This window comes from Haemaphysalis longicornis, unplaced genomic scaffold, assembly GCF_048455015.1.
Source record: "Haemaphysalis longicornis isolate Haplotype H1 unplaced genomic scaffold, Haemaphysalis longicornis Haplotype H1 scaffold_13, whole genome shotgun sequence".
Taxonomy (NCBI): Eukaryota; Metazoa; Arthropoda; class Arachnida; order Ixodida; family Ixodidae; genus Haemaphysalis; species Haemaphysalis longicornis.
Window position 1 is genome coordinate 24884006 of NW_027526233.1, and position 14530 is coordinate 24898535.

Below are 14530 nucleotides of genomic sequence, written 5' to 3' on the forward strand. Positions count from 1 at the left end.
CGCTGCTCCATCGGCGCGATAAATGAGATCCAATTGAACTATGTTCTTCGCGTCGCAGGCAGCTCATATTTCAGTCAGGGTATTTTGTTGAGTGAAGGAAGCGAACTGTGCAATAATATTAACGCCGAAAATTGGTGTCAGTGCTCTTTTAACACTGGCAATGTAAATAATAGGGCCAATAGAGGCCTTAATTTTTAATCTGGTAATTGACTGGCCGTGGTGATATCGGGTGAGCACAAAAATACTACCTGTGTTTTAATCCTCTTTCCCAGTTCCTTTTAAACTCATTCGCTGCTGCAGATGGTGCAGCCACGCTGATGGAAAATGTGATATGCAAACGTATATGAAGCAAGCGAGTATACGTCGTTAATATTTGTAGCAGTTCATCGCCCGAATTATGCGACCCCAAAAAGAGCGAGCTCTTTCATCCTCTACCTGAAAAAAGTTGCATCGATTATAGAAAAAAAGCCCAGTAGAGAACAGAAACCTGGTGCCATCCGTTTTTCAGGTAAGTATGGTTTCCTTTGCGGAAACGCTATTCTTTAACTCATTCATTGTGGCACAAAATGGCGGATTTTTAGTGTTCTTCAAAACTGTTTTTTTCTCTTGAGCTAGTGGACACATTTAGCATTCCTATGCATGAAATTGTAGCTCATAGATTGCTCTTCCAAATACATAACAATGTGAAAAGTACATTTGGGTACAGTAGTTTGGTCAATTATTCTGAAAAAATTACCAAAATAATAAGCACACAACGCATATAGGCGCTTTTAGGAAACATAAATGTTGTCCTAAATATTCTAAGATAGACAAATTGTTTTTACGTGACCTGGCTAGAAATAAATATAAAAGCCAACAGTGTGCACCAAAATTTGGATATTTGCGGGCCCGTCAACCTAGGGGAACTGAACACGGTGCCACTCCTCGAAAGCACTCGAGAGTAAGTCGGTATCTATGGAATATGTGTGCAAGCTTTGTTTCAGATTCGGAGCATCTTATGGCGGTGCCATGTCCCGCGTCGGCGTTAAAGTCGTCGGTGTCCGCACTCACACTGCGCATGCGCAACTGTCCTCCTTCCTTCTCTCCAACAGCTGCGCGTTACTCTCTCCGCGCTATCTCTCTCACTCTCTAACAGGTGCGTGCGCTTCGCGTGCGTTCGCTTCTACTCACACCGCCTATGGTCGGCGCTTGCGCTTCTCTCCTCCTCTTGTCTCCTCTCCTTCAAGTGTGAATATAAGCAGCGGTAGCGCGCTGCGCGCGTCAGTGCAGCGTTTCCTTCGGTTGACGTCAGTTGACTCCGCTTGACTCCGTTGACTTCAGATGAAGTGTGATGGAAGCAACAGCCCCGTCTGCGAGTGGGCTGACGCAACCTCATACAAGCATCCGCACAAACGCACACAGCAACGTTACTTTCAATCAAGACAAAGCTGCGAAGTGAATGGCACGCGATGCTGAAAGTAAACATTTGAAGCGAGTGGTAGACCCTGAACTACGACAACGAGAAGCCGCTTCGAAACAACAACGTAGAGCAGCAGTACCTGAGCCAGTAGCAGTACTCGCTCCGTATCACCCCATAGTTTCCCTCGGGAAGATGGTGTAATTTTGTTTTTGTGTTCTCTCACAAAATCATTACACTGTATTCGTAACAGACAAGAAAAGAAATCCAGCGCTCTGGAGAAGCAGGCCGCATCGCTGCGTAGCGGTATACTGACACGAGCGCCCGGATATCTTGAAAGTAATACCAAAATATCTCCGCCGTACGTTGTCCCGACCCAAAATTTCAAAGTAAAATGTAGTCGTCAGACAGGAAACGCTGTTTGTTTATAAATACAGCGTGAAGTCCAAAACCACCCTACCAGGCAGCGCAAGTTAAAGTCTGAAACATTTGAATGAGAGCGTCTCAATCAGAAATAAATCTAACGACTACACACCGTTGGAGGATCCATCACTGCTCTTTGGGTAACAAAAATCATCAGCAGAAGCAGCTGCTTATCCCCCTGCCAGAGCTGTCCACTTTGGCGGAGTGCGCCGTGAAGTGGACGTTATTTCACGCCATTCGCCGCTATCGCGGGTTCAAAAGTTACTCTCTGCGCCTGTTCCCCACACGGAATGTAAACAAAACCTAGTAAAACCGAAAAATGAGTTGTCAATAAATACACCAGATAGCGCTAGTTGTCCGCAAGGCGTAGTTTTTGGCTTTCTCTGGACGTTTGAAATAATCGGAAGTCCGTGTCTTAAGGCCTACGGCGCCGTAATGAAAGAGTTAAAAGCATATGCTTCATCTACGCCTAATACGCTGCATCAATCTAGCTTCATGTCAAATTATTTTGTTCGAAGGAAAAGGACGTGCACAATGGTGCACTTACTTTCGAAGTGCAAGAGCAAAGTGCAGTGAAAATGCTGCAGGTGCGGAGTAGTTATATTCTTCACCGAACATATACATCCCTTCGGTTGCCTGTAAGGAAGACTAGTATATACATGTGCACATCAAAGGCGGGTAAAGAACAACAGGCCCAATTGGATGTAAACTTTGCTTGAAGCGAGCGTGCCCTTCGCAGGCCATTGCAGGAGTTACCCCCAGTCTCACCTGTCTCACTTGTAGGCCCCTGCCAGGCAATGGACACAGGAGAGACCATGCTTGTGCTTTCGCTTCCGGTATTACCACCCAGGGTATAAGTGTTATACTTTCGAGGAAAACCATCAGAAACTCATATTCTACTCTGTCATCATACCTTACAGTCTGGATAGCTGTGCATAAGCACTGGCCCACCACTCTTGACGGGGCCTGGCGTCCGCTCCACCAAAATTTTCTCACCTACCTGCACCTCTTGCGCCTGATCCACGTCGTTTGAACTTTCGTAATGTGTACGCTCTGGAGCCAAGCCCACGATGTTCGATTCGGCAACAGACCTCCCAGTGTCCCTGAGCGTCCAACCTTTCCAGAAACACCCACGTTCCTTCAGCATGTAATGGCAAATTCAACCAACTTCTGCAAGGTCGCTGTGCTGCTGGATGCAATAAAGCGATCGAATAAATTATCCCCTGTAAGGAGTTTGCACCAACCCACTGATTTATAGTGTTTATTCTCATTACCTTGCGCGGTTCGCAACTGGCACAAGCCCTAAACATTTCTACGTGAATATCAGGGCTTTCACAACGTGCGAAGCGAATCTGAAGATAGATGCCGGGAAAACTACACGGAGCGCATTTCCGCGTCATTTTGCGTCGTACCTGATTCAAGCATTTAATCTCTACATGTTCTGCGATGGTATGGAGACTCGCCAAAAGTTCCTCCTAACGTGCAGCTCTAAGCATGTTTCAGGTGGGCTGGTACTTGGGTGTTGAAAAATGGGCGCGTAAGTGATTTCAAAAAACGCCATTCTCTAGCTACACGTTCTGAAATATTCACATGCCCTCACTGAGCGTGCCCTTGTGCATTATTTTATTTCTATATTTTTAGCTTAGGACATTGGTTACTACGGTAGGACATTGATTCCTATCAGTCCACGCAAGCTGCAATGACGGGTCGGTGAATAATTTGACATTGGACACCATGTGGACTTTGACGGGGACGAAGCGGTGTTTATCAATGGAAACACTTTTATGGCTAATCTACACTTGCCTGAGAGTTTCCAGCGATTGAGTTTAATTTTGACCACAGCACGCTTGGTAGGGGTGCCGCAACCTCGAAGCCAGGCACTGTAAGAAACACAAACAGCCCCTAAAACCAATAGCCCCTACAGGTTTCAAGCTCCATGTAACAAGTTATGTCCTGCGTGACGAATCTTATATTCGCCGTGAGGTGTACTGTACTCGACAATGTTCTTCAAAGCTTTGTGTGGAGCCCTAGTTTACCGTTGAACACACTTAACCTTTCTATTTAGAATGAAGTGAAAGTACAGAGCTTTAGTGATTCTGTATACGGAAACAAAGAAGAAAAACGTTGGCACAGCGCGCGGCCATGGTGCCGGCCACAGCACACCCATGCTGTGAGCGAAATTGAACCTTTTACTGCATCTGCAAAGTGCCTTTCAAAGACGATAGTCTTTGTTGGGCAACTTTAACCAAGAAATTTTGGTCTGACTGTCTGTCTATCCGTCTATCTGCCCGTCTGTCTGTCCATCCGTCTGTCCATCTGTCCGTCTGTCCGTCTGTCTGTCAGTCTGTCTGTCTGTCTGTCTGTCTGTCTGTCTGTCCGTCCGTCCGTCCGTTCGTCCGTCCGTCCGTCCGTCTGTCTCTCTGTCCGTCCGTCCGTCCGTCCGTCCGTCTGTCTGTCTGTATGTCTGTCTGTCTGTCTGTCCGTCCGTCCGTCCGTCCGTCCGTCCGTCCGTCCGTCTGTCTGTCTGTCTGTCTGTCTGTCTGTCTGTCTGTCCGTCCGTCCGTCCATCCGTCTGTCTGTCTGTGGCTCGATTCAGCCACCCATCCAAAGTAAAACAAGGCCTGCGTAGTAGTCTTATATAGTCGCAGCTAAATATACCCATTTAGGTCTGATGTAATGTTCATACGTATAGCCCTTTATGTGTAATGAAAGCCGTCCAGTCCCTACTCTGAGGATCCAGGAGAACTTTGTGATAGGCAGAAGCTAAATTAAGCTTCAAAAAATGTGTTGCCCCCCCCCTACCCCAAAGCATGAAGCAACTCATCCTTGTGTGGTAGCGGGAAGCTGTCCGGAACGATCGCCTTGTTAGGTTCGGGTAAGTGTACACAAAGCCTAATACTGCCATCTTTCTTCTCAATGTATACAATGAGGGACAGCCATTCTGACGCATTGATACGTTCAATGATGTCCAAGCATTCCAAGCACTGCAGTTCAGAAGACACGCGTGGTCGTAACATCAAAGGAAAACGGCGAATCTTTGGCGCTACCGGCTGAATACCTGCACGTGCCTTAATCTTGTGAACAAACACTTTTGCATGAATCAGCTTATTTGTGAAGAGGGAGCCAAACCTTACATGAAGTGCTGGTGGCAACTGCGTGGACGGCTCGAACGGACACGGCACAGCTACTTCGGGATTAGGTACCGCGCTTGTCTGAAAGCACTGCAGTTGAGACCCTTCAGTGCGCAGCTTCAATGCCCTAATGCTGTCCAAGCCTATGAGAGAAGTGCCCTGTTCGATGACATAAAACAACAGAGGTGCGATGCATTTCTAGAAGAAAACTTCCGAAAAGAAGCAGCCTCGAACCAAACTTGGTTGTTTGGAATAGTCCAGAAATGTTACACGAGAAACGGGCGGAACCGGCACACTTGGAAATTTCTTGTCAAACACCTTCCCCGAAATTATTGAAACCGAAGAGCCAGAATCGACTAACAGTTTCAAATTAACCTGCCCGAATTGAAGGCAATGTGTATTGAAGATGCAAGAGGCTGTTGCACCAGAAAAACCTGTACGGTTTCATCCTGCGACAGGCTATCCGCTGAAACATCGTGGACAACTGTTTGCGACCGTTACTGGTTGCAAACATTTTCAAAATTCCTGATACGGCCACAAAAAAGCTTTTTTTCCCTGTGGCTGGGCAGCGTTTCCATGAAGAGCGGTGCTAGCTATAACAACACCGAAAACAATGGGAAGAATTCACCTGTTGCTGCAATTTAGATGAAAGGCGCTATTGTGACGGGGGGGGGGGGGGGGTCCATGATTACTGCCTTATCACACTGACTTAAAGTGCGAGCGTGCGGCCGTGATTGCGGTGATGGCAAAGATGCACTGTGTTTTGTGCAAGAATGCGCAGAAACTGGCTGCACAGCAAAAGCAAATGTTTTTATTTCCACGGCTGCTTGCTCGATTTCACTCGCGAGAGCAACTGCCTTGTCAAACGACAGCGAAGACCGTTGTTACAAAAGACGTTCCAGAATACGATGCGAGGGCACACCGCCAACAAAATGTCACGTAACGACTTTTCTGGTGATTTAAACGAGCACATCCCGGCGAGCTCGGAAACGGCGGTCACGTACTCTTGAACAAACTCGCTTGGGGACTGAATCCGGTGCTGAAATTGGTGGCGCTCGACGACCAGGTTCCAGGTGGTGTCGAAGTGCTTGGCCAGTGTCGCTACCGCGGAGGCATACACGTCTGGCGTAGCTGCGGTGCGTTCTTTTTCCTCTGTCTCATCTGCTGCCTGCGAAACAGACAGGGTGTTGAAAATACGTTGACCTTCGGGTCTCAAGGAATGCAGCAGAAGAGCCTTGCGACGCTCTGGGGGGAACTCGGAAGCACCCGACGTACACAGTTAGACCTCGAACATGTCGTGCCATCGTGACGATGGCTGCACGGGGCGACCGGGTGGCGGTACACTCTTAATCTGGTTCCATATAAGTTCCAGTTAAAAAGGGTGATCCATATATTTTATGTGGATCCGAACGAAAGAATAACTGGAACGAGGCATATAGATGGATCTTATCTGGAACCGTCAGCTTGTTTTCTTTATGTTCGTGGTTTTTATCTGGAACCGAAGAAATGGGGTCATGCGATGTCGGCGGTTCCGGTTACTGTTCCACTTATGTCCCAGTAAACGGTTGGGGAGAGTGCGTTTGTATATTTTTTGCTCGTGTCTTGTTCCACATAACTCGTGCACGGCAGTGAAGTATGCACTCTTTCATGCATCAACTGGAACAATGAACCGCATATATATTAGGTGCTTCTTGACCCAAGATGTACGTGCGCGTTTAATATACACGCGCACACCACACATAAAATTTAATGAACTTCGCCGAAATCTATGAAACTTACTTGCAGCAGTTAACTTTCATAATATGGCTAAGCTGTAGTTTTAGTGATGTCCCCACTTTTTGGTCAACGCCGTACAAAGCATTATAAATGTCGAGAGGAGGACGTCTTAGGCAAAAGAAGAAATTGCAGGAACCCATTTCCAGGTGTTCTGCGGCACCCAAACCGCTTTCGTGAACATCGTATTTTTCTAATTTGAGGCGTCAAGTACAAAATCACCAGTAACTTCAATTTGAGAAGGACTAAACGTCTTCCCTTTCCCCATATGCCGTTCGGGCAAAGCCATAGCTGCTATAGCGCTGAAGAATTCGTGGTGCTTTTGTGAACATCTTCATTACGAAATACTTGTTGAGGCCATTACATTTTATGCATTTGGTCTACAAAGCTTCGCAGAAATGGCAGTTTTTGTTCAACAGTCAGTCATCATCTCGCTGTGGTGTAGTACGCACTCAATGGTACTTAGTCCACGTTACTTATGTTGTGATGGGGTACATACATAATGGTAACCGACTGAGTCACATTTTACACCACAAACATCATGCTACGCATGCAGTTATATGCTTAGAAGTTCGTTTTTGTATTTTGTCTCGTCTCCGCTGTTAATTTTCACAAGCAAAAACGAAAGCATCTTTGCAGGAGGAGAATGACACAAAACCCGGAGAACTAAATCTCCCCCGCAGCATCTGCCTTACATTCTATATATTTATACTGAAATGGCATTCTTATTTCAAATTATGCATTGCAGTATCGCAAAAATTCGCAGCGTTAACCTAATGTTGTTACTTGCCGTAGTAATTCAAGTTCACCGAATGACCTGCTGGTCCCCCCGTTGCTCTTTTCCTTCACTATTAGTGTTCATGAAGAAAAACTGCTGGAAAACGGGCAGATGTATTATTACTCGCTAATTAGCTCTGCACACTGGATTCACTATGCGGAAGTAGTTTTCTATAACGTGGGTATCAAAGACCGTCGCAGTATATATTATTGGTATCGGAAAGACTTGTCAAGAGAAGGCCGTCAATAAAGAAGCGTCGTTTTGTTTTCAATGCAAAGAACGAAATAAAGCTGTCATCAAAGTTTATGCACACATACCGCACGCGCTCACGGACCGCGGAGAGAAAAAAACTTTAGCCCAACAAAAATCGGCTAATATCTGAGCTCTTTCTTCCATCGTCAGAGCCGCGTAGACGTCCGCTTAGAGGCCTACTCCAAATTTCCGAAGCAAATATAAGCGATCAAGGATGCCGAGCTTGTGATCTCTTCTGCGGACTGGTCACTGGCCATGGCGTGCATCGCCAAAGGCACGGAGTAAGAAAACGTTGGCCGGAACGATTACGAAACTACCGCCACTTCAGTGCGGCATGGCGTGCGCATGCGTTGACAGCATGGAGGAAAGAATACAAGGCAGCTGAGGCAGCGCCGCTTGCGTTGATGCATAGTATAGTGGGACGGCAACGGGTACAACGACGATGAGGGAAAACGGGACTGCGTGAACACTTTTAACGACAGCAGCGCCCTTACGTCTCAACGTTTACGGAAGCTAGTTTTTGTTCGTCCGCATGCAGCGCCCTCAGTGGCCTTCTATAGCAGTTTTCTCGATTGCTCGCGTTATGCGCCTGATGTACTTAATGAACTGTCGGTCAGACTGGCGGGAAGGGTTACCAGTTTGGTTGTGGCGTGAAACTGCGGATTTCTTTATGTCCTCGGGCTGTATCTACTGTTCGACGAAGTGAAGTTTTGCCAGGATACGCAAAAAAAGGTCAGTGCTGCTTATTTATGTTCTGGTAACGATTCTTGTTCATTGACTTGTTCATCACTGCGTCCGATAAACGTGCCGCTCCGCTGCCTGTTCGATGCGAGAAACGTTTGCGGCCGTTATTCACTTAAACTTGTGTTATTCACTTAAGCTTGTGTGTTTGTGGGTCGGAGTCGGCTTGACATTTCTGACTGCGTACGTTAGCTAGTGCTATTTAGAAAGTGGCTGGTGCACGCATTTATCGAGTCTGCATGTCCCCTTATGGTGTGGTGTTGCTTAGTTGTATATTGACGGTTGCTTTACCTGTCAGCGGAACTGAATCTTCTCGGGTTAGTCGCACGCTATTTTCTCACGCGCACACACTGCACAACATGTTTGTCTGAGCGTCTTTCGTGTTAATTGCGTTGTGTTGGTCTTCTGAGAGCCATAAATTTACTGTGCTAATCACGCTATTCCGCCTAATGTTGATGTGCGTTCAAGGAGTTGGCGGCAGCACTGCTTATGTTTATCTGTGCTGTGTGTGTAGTTGTTCCTTGTTTCTTCCAATGCCTTCAATAAATTCAGATGGTCTATTTACACTAGTCAAGGTTAGTTGGCTCCCTGACGTGTAGTGAAATGCAAGGGAAAGTGGTTGTCTGAGCAGTAGCGTAGTAACAAAACGTTCCGTTTGTGGAGAGGAAGGCAGGTGGAAACACGCAGAAAGTGTGGTGCCGTTTCTATGCTGTCAATGTCAGTGGTAACCTGAGACCTCAGAATAATTGCCCATAAAACTCAAGTGTGGCCTATTAGAAGTTTTAACGTCACAAAGTAATTTTAAAAATGATCCATTCCTGCCATTTTATGCTATCATTGTCAGTGGCAGCTCGAGAGTTGGAATAATTTTCAAAGCGCTCGGGTGCAAAGTTGTTGCATCATGATGTGTACCAAACATTAATCCATTTCTGTTCTGCTTTGAACGTAGAAAATATACTGCAAAAGCAGATTGCTACATTCTGTATTTATACTCTATGACCTGTTCAGAAAGAGTATATGGCTGACTGTGGAGACATTTGGCCCTCCACTGATAGGTTGTGACAAATGTTTTTGTTCCTCTGCAAAAAAAAATGAAAAGAAATTATTTCCTTTCTGCACATGCTCCTGCGAAGTCATGGCTGTGGCATTCACTGGCTGAAGACATCTTTGGCATGCTGAAGGGTCGTCGGGGAGAGTGTGGCAGATTATGAATGCCCTGTGGAGCTCATAAGCCACAAAAGAGTACTTTTTGAGTTGTGCATATTGTGCAGATATTGTGCAGATAAGCTCACCAAGGACAGGTAATCTTAAAGTATGTTCAAATTTTTGATATCTTGAATTGTTGAGCAAGAAAATATTACCAGGGCTTCCGCTGTAAAAAAGACATTATACTTTTGTGCAACGAATCAGACATTGTTCAATATTTTCTCGTGCTCGCTGGTTAAAGCAAAACATAAATTTATTCTCTGATATTTTTGTACTGCTTTTTTTTCTAGGCAATAGGGCGAAGATAAATCTAAAACGGCGGTACAGAGAATGGATATGGCCATTTTAATTGTATTTGGACCCCTTCTTGGAAGTGTATCATCAGAAGGCAACACATCAAAGCTCTTGCACGGGATGTACACACTGCCATTTTTGGGTCTTTCATGGCGCGTTTTTAGGTAGTTTCTTTATGACTAATGGTTTGAAATTTCTTTTAAGTGACAGCTTGGCCTGTGGCTCAAGGTGACAGTAGAAGCTTTTCGGAACACGTTAGCGAAACGTTCCTGGAAGTGCACTTTGAGACGGCCCTGGCAGAAACACCCGGGTCTTAATTTTGGTTGGGTAAGCTGGCATTTTGTTTTTGCGAGACTCAATTTCTGGGTCTGTTCGTCCTAATAAAATCGCAGAGTTAAGAAGTTATCGTGAACGCCAATATTGGCCATTGTGTTCACATTCCGCCTATTACGGATGCTCCAACAGTGGCCAAAAAAACCACTATTTTGTATTTTAGTTTTGTAAATATTTAGCTTTTACACCTTGAGAGCTGTTGTCGGGATTTGCCAGCACCACGGACACGCCCAATGTGAATGCTGCTACAACAATACGGTGGCAACTGACGATTTAAATTTCCCACTTTTAATACGCCCGTAGCACCAATAATACTCCCAAATACAGCCGTAGCATGAGTAATGCTTGCATTGGATTTTGACAGGTGGGTAAATAAGGGGTAATTTTTTTAAGGGAATTGTTTAGACCACAGAAAGTGACGTCTGCAAGGAAATGTGCTATAGTTGCGATTTATAAGAAAATTGTGCAAAATCCTAGTTCAGCATAGTAAGCTCAACTTCTGCCTCTTACCACTACGAACCATGGAGGTAATACATATCGAGAGGGAAATATTTCAGGTGGAACTAATTCCACAAAAATTTTTACCACAGTGCGATATTTATGATTTCCTATGACTGGCCATTTATTTCTTTGTGGTAGAAACATCGTTTAGCTGTAAGTTATAATAGGCCAGTTATCTACAGCATTTGAGGGAGCACATTATACAGTACAGAAAACATTTTTTCCAGAGAGAAGGTGTGTAAAATATATTGCCGAAAGGTGATTATAGTAGTTATTATTTGATTTTTTAGCGGAACCTCTCAAGGATAAAAAAAACCTTATATTCAGGATACCGAGGCAGCAAAGTTGGATACTTTCCAGAATCAGGGCAATTTCATTGATTGTCTGTGGTGATATTGTTTAGCGCACTTTCACCTCTAGCAGCACTCCCAGAAAAAACCCAAGAAATCACTGATTTTAAATCAATTACTGTGTTATGAAAGGGACTAAGCAACTCACTCATTTAAAGCAACCATGTAACAAAATTTTTTTGTTTCCTTGAAGGTACATGAGGTGAGCAGTAAGTCTTCTCGAGGCCCGGTTACTCTGAGAGAAGGGACTGGCGGCAATAATATTTCCCGCAAGAAACACATCATGGATTCGCCGCCTGCATTGTCACTTCAGGATGTGGTCAGCCTCTTTGCCGCATATGTCATCTTTTTCAGCGTGTCATCATGTTCATATGGTTGTGTGCCTTTGGAGAGTTCTTGGGACTTTTGCAGGGAGTTCTTGGAAAGCATGAGAAGTTTGACAGTGTCCTGGTGTCATTTAAGTTGGAGTCTCTGTTGAAATACTTGAAGTGTTCAGCTCTACTTAGGATTTTAAATTATTAGTAGAGGTTAAAGTTTTTCTTGAAAGGCATGAAGTAGTTCAGATGAAAGGCATGAAGGGGGTGAAATCAGATGAACAGTTTTATGGTACTGGCACATGCAAGTTTCATGTCAACTGAACACTGAAGTCGTGCCTTATTTTTCATCATTGGCACAATGCGCAGGCTGCCTTTGAATCTATAGTGGGTTTTAATGTAGTTCATGGCACCGCATTGTAACGTCTTATTGTTCAAGAGTAGCTCATGAGATTTTTTTTCATGGCAGTTCTGCTGCTGATGCAAAAGAAACAGTGATTATTTACGCAGATGGCTTCCGCCTTCATTGATAAATTTTAGTACCGGATGTGAGCTGACACCCATGACCTAGAAGAATTTAAAATGTGCGTATTTGGCTTGAACCAGTTTTCTTCTTTGAACAAAGCTGCATTTCTTGCTTGGCAGAAGCAGGGCTTTGGTCACAATTACACTGATAGCAAGGCGGGAGGGTTTTTATAGCACGCAACTGTTAATTTCACCTAAAGTAAAATGTTGAGGCTGGAAAAAACGCTTTCGAGTCTGCTTTGTAAAACTTGTCACCTGTATGATTCAACGCTGGCTTCTTTGCTTCTTAAGGCTGTCTGACTTCTTCCCGCTTGAATTGACGACGTATATAATTAGTCTGCTCGTTAAATTTTAATATGTGTAACGTGCTTCCAGCTACCTGGATTGCAAAATTATATAAGATTCACGCTGGCTTTGGTGAGATTTCTTGGGGTGAATTATTTTAAACAACTACAAATTGTTTGGGCAAGTAACGTACCTTAAGTCAGGCCTTTTCAGGACGCTCATAAAGTATACTTTGCCTACAAATAGCTTGATGTTACACTTACGTCTGGGGTCAGGAAACTACTATCTTTAATAATCACGTTTTAATGGTGGCATACTGCCACATGTGACCTCTCGTGTCAAAATGTTTTATTGTTAATCTTGGCTCGAGCGTTGTTTTCCAGAACTCTTGCACTGCACTGTTGTAGGTTTGTGATAATACAACCGTGTATGGCTTGTTTTTAGGCCTTTGTCTACAATTTAATAGCAAACTGTATTTTCCCAAACAGTTATGCGTAAACATAGTATGGCAAGCGCAGCGAGTCGTTCCGCCTTTGAATTACCTTGGTTTATCTGATAAGACAACATATTTGGGGCTCACTGTTGTATACTGTCTGTGTCAGTGCCGCGTAGACACACACGTCTATTTATATGTGAAGCAGGTGCCCCTAATACCGTCTTTATTAACAATGTTTTTGAGTAAAGGTGAATATGTGAAAATGCCACTTCAAGCCTAGTGTTATCGTTATGGTATTTATTCCGTCTACGTTGGTCATTTTCTGTGCAATTTAAAATAGTCTGCTATTCAAATCTCAAATGTATCATATTAAAACCCAATAAAGTTGTATAGTATGTTGAAAAGCAGTGTAATAACAGTCATTATAGTTGGTTTCGTGCGTATTTTATTGCAAGTATATTGTTTCTTTTACAGGCAGCTGGAACCCAAAACAGGATTCTGCGGGTGAAGCCAAAGACTGTGTGCCGCTCTAGCTGCCTCGGACCAACTTTTATATAGAACCGTGCTCCGATAGACAACTGTTGGCAACTGTCAGGGACCACACTGCTGCGGTGGTTTCTGCTTTCCAATTGTTGGTATCACTGCGGGTCATATATCAAGGCTGTGTTAAAATGGTGCTTGCGGTTTTCTGCTGATACAAATGCATCCGCCAGCCTGGCATATGACCTCGGTGTATACCGACAGGAAAGCAGAAATATTGGTAAAGTAGAGTCCAATATACAGCTTCCCAATGTCTATAGGAACACCGTTTTATATAAACGGCTGGCCTGAAGGTACCTGGAACGGCGCACCGGATAAGTTCCATAATCATTTTACATGGACCAATGTTCCAGTAACTTAAACTACCCTTTTATTTGGAATAGTGATCCGCATACTTTTATTTGGAACGCCGATCCACATAATTTAGTTGCAAAAATATGTGGGGCACTGTTTCACTTAATTTTCAGGATATGTGGAACACGGTTCCAAATATATAACTGGAACTTTTTTGCACAAAATTCACCCGCATTTCCCCGAAGGGGAGCATGGGGAAGTGCGAATGCATGGGTGATGCTATGAGGGGGAGTTATGTTGAACTGTGTTGGCATTCGCCCGTTAGTTGCATCTAACACCCCCGCGTGATCAAGTGGGGATTCACACATCCCGTTAGTCGTTCTCTGGAAATCTTGGTGAATTAAAGTGTATGTTCGAGGAGATCACACACACACGCAAGTAAAGTGAAACGACAGTATTCTTTATTCAGCACTTGTTGGTGTTGTCGTTGTAGTTGACGATCATTATGACCGCCTTGTGGTCACTGAAATGTACAGTCAAGAGTTGTTGCAAGACCGCGCGTATCAGACAGTTCCTCGCAAATGCCAGGTCGATGTAGCTGCCGTTGATGGTGGTGGGAGCCTCTAGTGGTAGGCACGTCATGGAGTAGTTGGCGAGCATGTATTCCATCCACCACTCGCCGCCCTTTCACACGTCCACGTTAAAGTCCCCAACAACCACGACCGGGTCCGAGGGCTTTACGCGCCTGGCCACACTCTCCATCGCCGCGTCCACGTATTCGACGACGTCGTCGCGCGAGATGTTTGGCGCGAAGTAGAGGGTGACGACCATGATTCCATCGCCCGAGTACGCGTCGGTGTAGACGGCACTGTACGGCGACTCGTCCCTGACCGGCGAGGTGGACACGGCGTGTGACACGAGGTTCGCGTAGACGTGACCGACGAGGTAGACGCCGCAG

General features: G+C 45.0%; 1 pseudogene; it reads right to left on the reverse strand.

Moving 5' to 3' along the window:
- Positions 1-5320: 5320 nt before the first annotated feature.
- Positions 5321-14530, reverse strand: part of LOC144163750 (uncharacterized) — a 120392-nt pseudogene continuing 111182 nt past the window's right edge.